At 35.0% G+C, this 9,910-nt stretch overlaps 4 non-coding genes across 4 annotated transcripts; all 4 read left to right on the forward strand.

Annotated features, from left to right (window-relative positions):
- The first annotated feature begins 3,826 nt into the window (after positions 1–3,826).
- On the forward strand, positions 3,827–3,900 carry TRNAT-UGU (transfer RNA threonine (anticodon UGU)). Its single transcript has one exon. It is a non-coding gene; the product is annotated as a tRNA-Thr (tRNA).
- Positions 3,901–4,057: 157 nt separating this feature from the next.
- TRNAT-UGU (transfer RNA threonine (anticodon UGU)) lies at positions 4,058–4,130 on the forward strand. The gene has a single exon. It is a non-coding gene; the product is annotated as a tRNA-Thr (tRNA).
- Positions 4,131–4,918: 788 nt separating this feature from the next.
- Positions 4,919–4,991, forward strand: TRNAT-UGU (transfer RNA threonine (anticodon UGU)). The gene has a single exon. It is a non-coding gene; the product is annotated as a tRNA-Thr (tRNA).
- Positions 4,992–5,148: 157 nt separating this feature from the next.
- TRNAN-AUU (transfer RNA asparagine (anticodon AUU)) lies at positions 5,149–5,221 on the forward strand. The gene has a single exon. It is a non-coding gene; the product is annotated as a tRNA-Asn (tRNA).
- Positions 5,222–9,910: the final 4,689 nt, after the last annotated feature.

Below are 9,910 nucleotides of genomic sequence, written 5' to 3' on the forward strand. Positions count from 1 at the left end.
TTTTGGAAAAGGTGGCAGCTAATTAATAGGAGAATGTTTTGGAAAAGGTGGTAGCTAATTAAAAGGAGAATATTTTGGAAAAGGTGGTAGCTAGTTAAAAGGAGAATATTTTGGAAAATGTGGTAGCTAATTAGTAAGAGAATGTTTTGGAAAAGGTTGCAGCTAATTAATAGGAGAATATTTTGAAAAAGGTGGCAGCTAATTAATAGGAAAATCTTTTGGAAAAGGTGGCAGCTAATTAATAGGAGAATGTTTTGGAAAAGGTGGTAGCTATTTAAAGGGATAATATTTTGGAAAAGGTGGTAGCTAATTAAAAGGAGCATATTTTGGAAAAGGTGTCAACGAATTATTGGAATCAAACCAAACCAAACCTAAACTAACCTAAGCTAACCAAACCTAACCTAACCTAACCTATACTAACCTAACCTAACCTAACCTAACCTATGCTAACCTAACTTAACCTAACCTAACCTAACCCAACCCACCCGAAACCAAAATATTAAAATTTTAATTTAAAATTTAAAGACATTGATGGAACTACCATTAAGACTGTACTTCATTTTAAGCACAATTTGTTTATTAATTCTATATATCTCTTGCCTTGAAAGGAATGAAAGTGAGCGTTTTAATTAGTATCACGAAACATTTACTTTTAATATTACTAACATACCTTTCGGAGATTCGAACCAACAATCTATCGCTTCGCAGTCCAACATCGTATCCACTACACCACCGAATCGCTGACGGCTACAGTGTTTCAAGTTATATTCATGTATTTTTTAGGGGCATATTCGGACGATTGGGATTTCGGTCCATCGGGAATATAGCCATTGGGCTGGAAATCTAAAATCATTGCGAGATATTCGGTCGAATGGGATTTCGGTCCATTGGGAATTCGGTTGAAAGGAACGATACCAATATAATAGCTCATTCTATAGGTTCATTAAGCCCTTTCTATACCAACCCTGCCGGTAATGTTATTCTTTGTTTGTACGTATGCTTATGTCATTGGTATCCTAAAGAACTAGTTTTAATTGAGATAAGGTTTACGTAGTTTATTGAAAATTAAGCTACGGCTCGGTTCTACGGTACCCATGTTTTGTATTGCTATTATTTGGTGCATCTTTAGGGTATTGTGTTCACTTAGGGCATGGTTTATATAGGTTCAGTAGGCCCTTTCTACACCTACCCTTCCCTTGTTATTATTCTTTGTATGATTTTGAGGTCTCACCATGTATGCTTATGTTATACCAAAGAACCAATTTTAACGGAGATAAGGTTTACGAAGTTTATTGAAAACTAAACTACGAAGATGTTCTTGGTGTACTCGTGTTTTGAATTGGTTATTGAGTTACTATGTTAAAACAATAGTACATTTTAATATCATAAAAGGGAAATTACGGCAGTTTTTACACAACTTAGTAGCTGGTAACTAGTTAAAATGAACAAATATTATTATAAAACATCATGAAATGCTGATCCTAACATTTCCGCGTAAAGTATACACGAATATAGCTAGACTGCTTCATATATTTTCTAATTAGCATACATTTTAAGCGACATTTTAACCAAAAAAGAATTACATATACCGTAACACATGATTTCTTACTAACCTTGTCAACAACCTTTCTCTCCAGAGTTCGGAAGCCTTAAGGCTGAAGTGAAAGATATTATACAAAAAAGTCTTGCTTTGGACCAAGACCGAAAAAACCAACGATATGAGTGAGGTTTATCAATTGATTGAAGTTCAGATATTGAAATTTTTCTTTAAGTATTTTTAGTAGTTTAATCCTTAATTAATTCAATCAACTGATTTTACTCTTAATCGATCTATTCACTCTAATTTTATTCAAAAAATATCATATCTCCGCTTTTTCAAGAACAATTCCATTTTCCGAAAACATTTTCGAAAATTATTTTGAAGGGAGTACGTTTAGAGGGATCAATAATTAATATTTGAAATATTCTACTGATGACTGCAAAATTTTATATCATATCTCGTTTAGAGTGAAGTGATTTATGTATTGATTCCGCTGATAAGAATATAAAATGACATTGTACAGTACTGAGAAATTTTTCTTTTTATGGAATCTTTACACTAACCTTTGGTTATTTTTATGCTTATATAATTTTTTTTCAGTCCATGAAAGGAGAACTACCTACTAAAAGCAACCACATTTTGATCCATTTTCTTAGTCGTTTTCGATTACTTTCAATCGATTTGCTTTCATTTCACATCAGGTTTATCCACACTTTAGTAATTTAACAAGATTTCCGCCCACTTTATAGTCATTTAACTTCGTTCTCAATTGTGTTTCAGTCATAACTTAAAATCACATTTTTGAACTTTCCATTTTCAGAACTTATGAGTATACAATATGAGTTCGGTGTGAAGATAGTAAACTTTTGAGCATAAATAGGAAACGTTTGAACAAAAGTAGGAATCGCTTCAACAATAGTATAAAAAGTTTAAACAGAAATTAGAGACGTTTGAACAGAAATTAGGAGAAAAGTTTGAACTAAAACAAGAAACGGCAAACATTTCAAACGGGTAAAAACGTATTTCCAATTTCTGGTGGGAAATGTGTGAGCAAATGAAGCTTATTAAACCCTTTAAAGTTTATGTGTATCAGATAATTGCGGAAATTATTGTTGGGGAAAAACTAAGAGTAATATTAAAGTAGTGAAATTAGTTAAAATCACCCTTATCAAAATATATCACCTTAAGAAACTAGGACGTGGTTACTACCAAAATTCAACCCAAACCATTTCCTTTGACCCAAAACCGTGGTTTGACCTAATTCAATGGGTTAAACCACGTTGGTTACTACGGCTGTTAGGGATGTCCGTGATCTTGCACCCCTTCGTGAGATCATTGCCTAAACGCCAGCCCTATCACGCGCGCTCCGTTGCAAAGTTCCGGTACCACGCCATCCGTTACTCACCGTTTATAACATTGCCAACGCATACTCTTGTGATGATGTCAAGGACCATATTCTGGCTCAAAACAACTTGGACTCCAGCCCTTCGGACATTACCGATCTCACCAAAAACGATACGAAACGTGGTTCTCGTTGTGTTTTTTCCGCGCCAGCCCGAATCTTCAGCGCTATCTTAGACTCCGGTTCTTTGTTTATCGGCTTTTCGCGTTGCGCTGTTCGCAAAAGGCACAACGTTCGCCGCTGTTGCCACTGCCAGGCTTATTCCCTTATGCATCGTGTAAAAGTGGTACTAAAGTTAATAAATGATCATTTGGTAAAATTAAGCATTTACGCTTTAGGCTCAAATAAGGATATAATACTGCCTCATTACACATATTACCCACAAATATGCCAAATTTTGTAGATTCGAGGGGGTATGTAAACAGATTTTTCTCAAATATGCAAATATCTTCATTCTGGAATATAACACTAACTACGATAATTTCCCCACTTAGCAGTTGAAATCAATTGTTACCAAATGAAATTGATACAACAAATTTAGGTGTGTGAAGTTTTTTAAAGCAATGTCTGGTAAATGGGCCAAGTTTACGGTAAATGGTTTCTTAAGAGACAATATTTTTTCCTTTCGTCTTGGTTTAAATGTTGTACATTCGCTCATTCTTTAGAGAACTTGCTGTAGTGGTTTATTGGGAGTACTTAATTTTTTTTTTCAAAAAATGAAAGTGATTCTCACTTCAACTAGTTTCCGTAGCTATTAATTTTTGAAAAACGAAAAATAATAAATTCTTGAAATATGCGTATATGCAAACAATAAGGTAAAACTACAAACGAGCTAATTTTGTAAAATTACTGAAACATTCATCATTCATATCACTTCATAGCAAGGACTCCGTGGCTTAGTGGTTAAAGCGCCTGACTTGTAAACAGGAGATCATGAGTTCGATTCTCGTCGGAGCCTCGTTGTTATGATACTTGAACTAGTTTTCGTAGCTATTAAATTTTTAAAAACTGGAAATAATAGTTTCTTGAGATATGCATATCCGCAAACAATAGGGTAAAATTGCAAATGAGTTAAATTACTGAAAAATTCTGCATTAATCTCGCTTCACAACAAGGGCTCCGTGGCTTAGTGGTTAAAGCGCCTGTTTTGTAAACAGGAGATCATGAGTTCGATTCTTGTCGGAGCCTCGTTGTTGTGATTCTTGAACTAGTTTTCGTGGCTATTAAATTTTGAAAAACTAAAATCATAAGTAACATAATAACCAAAAGTATGACAATTAGCCAAAACTAACTATAAACCTATTTTCGGACCTTTTACGTCATCATAAGTTCGCGCCCAGCACAGAGACCCCTAGCGGTAGAAAATGAAGAGACTTCCGCCCCATATTGAAAATCCGGTTCAGAGGTTTAAAGAGACGCCATTGAGATTTGAGTCAACGGTCCTAAGCCTTGGTTATATAGGTGATTTGTATTGGATTTTTACCGGATTTAGCTCGACCACATTACGAAGTTGAAAATTGAACTGGGTAGGTTAAGTTACCGAAAATTTAGACTTCAAAAGGCTTATCATTTTTGGTGCTGAAATATCCGATTTATGGCAATCTCAAAGTCAAACATACAAACACCGCGACCCCGCGAGCTTGTTCATTAAATAGCAGACGAGTTATTTCCGACACAAATACGTTCAAGGAGATGGTTTATTGTGATTGGCTAAAATTTCATTCGCCAAAGACCAGCGTGAAGTACTCGACGGGGTTGCGAGTCCTGGCCTGATGTAAGTGAGAGTGTCAGTGTTGATTATAGGTTTCATTTTGAAATTTTCATTGTTACAATAGGAAGAGTCATACTTATGTTTATTATGCTACTTATGCTAAAATTAATAGTCGCTTGAGATATGCATATATGCAAGAGTAGGGTAGAAGTGCAAATGAGTTAAATTACTGAAATATTCAGCATTAATCTCGCTTCACAACAAGGGCTCCGTAGCTTAGTGGTTAAAGCGCCTGACTTGTAAACAGGAGATCATGAGTTCGATTCTCGTCGGAGCCTCGTTGTTATGATACTTGAACTAGTTTTCGTTGCTATTAAATTTTGAAAAACTAAAAATAATAGTTGCTTGAGATATGCATATATGCAAACAATAAGGTAAAAGTGCAATTGAGTTAAATTACTGAAATATTCAGCATTAATCTCGCTTCACAACAAGGGCTCCAAGGCTTAGTGGTTTAAGCGCCTGTCTATTAAACAGGAGATCATGAGTTCGATTCTCGTCGGAGCCTCGTTTTTGTGATACTTGAACTAGTTTTCGTAGCTATTAAATTTTGAAAAACTAAAAATAATTCTACAGGGTCGGTAGGCACTTGTAGATATGACTTGATACCGTTTTGTAACGTTAAAGCAAAATTCACATGCTTTTACCAATTTTCCTATGGAGATAACATGGGGTTTTTCGTGATATTTAACCACCTCTAACTGAAAAACTAGAGCGAAGTTACTTTTCGGAATACTCTTAGTTTAACAATTAAGTATTCAGGGTGTGCGATCGGCTAGTCTAATCAGAAACAATTAAGTATGTTAATTTTAGTTAATTATGGAAGTACGGCTCTTGAGTTAAATATCAGGTTAACCTGTTAGCGCGCTGATACCCATTTCTTCAATTTTCAAACAGATAGAGAACAAGGGAGGGCCTAACTTTGTGCCTGACAACAAGTTAAGTTGAACCATAGAGCATAGCCCAATCGATCCGCGCTGCCAGACGCTGCGCTGCTCGTGTATAGCTATAGCGCGAGCAGCTTGCGTCGTGACGCGCGTGATCCAGTGGGCTATGCATAGAGCCTGTATCTTATGAAGATACAGCCTCCATGGTTGAACTTGTTTTTGAACAGTCGACGCTTGTTTAGTATTTTACCGCCTTAAAATGTTTATTTCATTTTATAAATTTTCTGTAACACCCTTGCTAAGAAACACTCTGCTATTAGGTCGAAATTTTGTTGAAAAAAGTAATCCAGTTATAAAACTAAAGGTAATTGATTTCATTATATTATTTGATATTGGTTTTTGGAACACCAAGGCTTTGATTTCGTACGTAGTTTTTCTCGACTCTCGTAGTCGTTAGACGGCGGGAAGTTGGAAACCCCCAGCTTCAGAGCCTCCAGCGTCTAGTTTGGCTTATGGCGCGTTCCCATTATCCAACTTAAGTCAGCTGACTTGTCTGCCAGACTAGTCAGACTGGCAGGTCAGGTCGGTCTCAAATCAGGTCACCTGTTCACACTTCCTGACTTGTTAGGTTGATTTTTTGTGCTTACTCAGTACGCTTCGGAATGTTTATAATGAAGTGAGCTGAACTGAACTCGGTTCTTGATGACAATAGTGAGCAGTCATCTGCTATTTTGATATGCAAACATTTTTTAACTGTAAGGAGGGAATGATTTGAAATGGATTCCGATATCCACTATAAACGCAAAAAAGCCATAGCATTAGTGGGAATTATCGCAATGGCGAACTTTGAACAAGCAAAAAAGAAAGCGAAGAAACGGAAGGTCTGGGTGAAACCGTGGATAAAGCAACGAAATGAGAAGGATGCTTATCACAGTTTAGTGAAAGAGCTACGTCTTGAAGATTCCCAAGACTATAGGGGTTATCTTCGAATCTCCCATGAGACCTTCACCTATATTCTGAACGCTATATAAAGTAGAATTGAAAAAGCGATACATTATTTTGGGACGCAATACCAGCAGACGAGAGATTAGCTGTAACCCTCCGATTTCTCGCTACAGGTACGTACTGATTTGCAGCGATTCAAATATCATGGCAATAAACCTTACCAATGAGTGTGTCATTATAGGTTAGTCAATGCGTTCCTTAAGGTACCAGTTTCACTTGGGTCTCAGTACCATACATAAAACTATCTATGAGACGTGCGAAGCCATTTCCGAAACATTATCCCCGAATTATGCATAAATAATAATTAACGTTAACTAAAAATTAATTAACGGAAGGTTCACAGTTTAGGATAATGTTAAAAATAGTGATGCTTGTTGATCTTTAAGACAGCGAAGCGAAGGTATGTTTTAGAAAAAGAACTGCTACTTGAAGAACTTATCTTTCATTTATTTGAAAATATTTCAAAATTTCAGAAGCTCCACATCCGTTGCTATAACTGTTTTATAATGGTATTTATAATGATAGTGTTGCTATGTGTGCGAGTGATAAAAAGTAAAGCCTTCCTAAAGAATAGAGATGCGCCGATACCTTTACTTGACTAAACTGATATATTATTGGAATTGGTTTAAACTGGTATTGGCCCATCGCTACCGATATTTGGCTAAACCAATATATTGGTATTAGTTGAAATATAACTAACAGATTAAAGTTGAAACTACACTTATCTTTCACCCAGACTCCGTTTTCCTATTTAATACTTACAATTATTTAAATTATCACTAGAAAGCATTTTTCCCAATATTCAAAAGGCGCAAAATTTAAAAGTTTGCGGTAATGAATGTTCCGCTAGGATCAAACGCTCTATTAAGCTTTGCGTTTAAGGAGAATTTCTTGTTCAACTTATGTAATAAACTAAATTAACTCTAGTAAGAGAGCTTAATAAATATAATTAACGTGAAATTAATCCAAAATAATACTTTTTTGGTGACCTGTGACAACAATGACGGAAAAATTGTTATGAAATTTAAACACCCGCTAAAACATTTCCAAATCTCATACCAGAATACAATTAAATTTAATATTTTATTGCAACTCGTATTATAAAGTAAATCAACACTAGATAAACCGTTAAATTAAACTTTACGAAGTATAGTTAGGGTAAAATTAACTTTGGAAAAGGTGTAATATTATATCGGAACTAAATAAATGTAAACATCAATATTTTTAATAAAAGGTTTTAATATTGTTTGGGAAGTAAATAAAGATAAAAGACTCCATTTTCCTACATAATACCTACAATTATTTGAATTATCACTAGAAACCACTTTTCCCAATATTCAAAAGGCGCAAAATTTAAAACTATGTGGTAATGAATGTTCCGCTAGGATCAAACGTACTGTCAAACTGAAAGGCAATAGCGAATGTCAGCGGCAACACCAATTAACAACTCCAAATCAAAAATGGTTACAAATTAGCAACTTTTCTACGTTATTTTCACTCACAACCCAACCTATTTGTAACCCTGCAATGAATGAAAGTCAAGGACCTAATTAGACTATCATTCGCTCCGCGGATTAGGAAGCCTCTAGTTTTTTTTTAGATTTTTTTGATATTGTATTTTTATCTTTTTATTTTCACTATGATAGGATATTATGACAGGGCAGTAGGGGGATTTTGTATAATCTAGGAAACTTTTAACTTTGGTGATAGGTTTTACTTAGCTTTGTTTACTTATTGCAGAAGCAGAGGAGCGCCCGCGCTTGTGTTCGTCTAATGATTATAGGAAAATGAAAATTGTTGAGAAATGATAATTTCCCTTCTACAAAATTTAAATTTCACTCGCAATTCAGTTAATGAAATCAGAAGGAAAAATTTACTTCAAATAATTACACTATCCATTATCCAGCAGAAATCTAGTTTAGTTTTGTTTGTTCTCTGAAAGATATGTTTATCAAATTTTCCCGTCAGAAGTCGCTTGAAACCGGTCAAACTTGTTAAACCGCCAGTTTTAAAACCATTATGTGGTTTCTTCTAAATTCTAATTCAAGAAAAGCAATAAAAATATTTTAGTTCCCTATTTTTTCCCTTTTATGTTGCTTCAAACATTAAACTCTACTTTTATTAGCGAATAAACAATCTCTGCAGCATCTAAAGCTTTCTCGCGGTTTTTTTGGAAAACGTTCAGCTAGACCTATCAAAAAAAGTGGTTAAATGGCAGGTTAGAGAGAATAATAATGCCGTAGTAAACCGTTGCATTGCTGATGCTTGCTGAACGCAGTCATTTCTTTTTTGGACGCGAAAAAACAAGTAAGTGGTTTTAATGCGGAGCTTCTAATTTAATTTCCTTATTATTTCCAATTTAAAATTTAGTAACAAATTATATAATTTTATGCAGAGAATATCTTATTTTACACTCTGCACGCGATACATAGTTTATATATCTGCTTTCAAATCCTTGAAAACGTTTTCTTGACCATATAGATAGATATTAAGCCTTGGCTAGTGCGCGTTGCTTACTTTGTCCGTTGCAGCTATCTGAACTTTCTGGAGAGCATGAATCATGCCGTGTCATGCCCTCGTGGCATGAAGTGTTAAAACCTTGTGTAACAAATCAAAGATATTTTCATAAACTGTGGTTTTTCTTTCACAGGAAAAAAATTTCAATGTAATTTAACCACAGTTTATGAAAAATATTTTGGTTTATAATGCTGTTTTTAATCCTTGTATGAAGAGGACATAAAAACCTTACTTAAAGCATAGCGCGGCTCCCGTGGATTCATTACAAGGGGACTTTCCTCCATAACTCCGGGTTTGTCTTGGCAAAGGCTAGTGGGCGCGAATTATACATGCAAGACAAAACTGGAGTTCGTGAGGAACGCCAACTTGTAGGGGATCCACTGGAGCCGCGCTATGCTTTAATAAACCTAAGTTTTTTTATAAACTGTATATTGTTTTTCACATGGAAAAGGTTTAAAGTCATTTGGCACTACCCATAGTTCATAAAACCAAATTTGGTTAATTATACCAGGTTTTTAAACTCGTCTAATACCCTCTGCAGACGAGGTGTACTGACAAATTACATTGGAACCTTTTCGTGTGTAACTTTAATCACAGTTAATGAAACAACTTTGGTTAATAAATCGAGGTTTTTACATGTCATATTTGGTTAATAAATCGAGGTTTTTACATGTCATATTTGGTTAATTAATCGAGGTTTTTACATCTCATCTGAAGAGGGCATAAATACCCTTTTCACACGAGGTGTATAAAACTCGTTTATTAAACCTATATTCTGACGGGGTGTT

The sequence above is a fragment of the Phalangium opilio genome, unplaced genomic scaffold, assembly GCF_054372755.1.
Source record: "Phalangium opilio isolate 3A_F unplaced genomic scaffold, DU_Popi_V2 ptg000082l_1, whole genome shotgun sequence".
NCBI lineage: Eukaryota > Metazoa > Arthropoda > Arachnida > Opiliones > Phalangiidae > Phalangium > Phalangium opilio.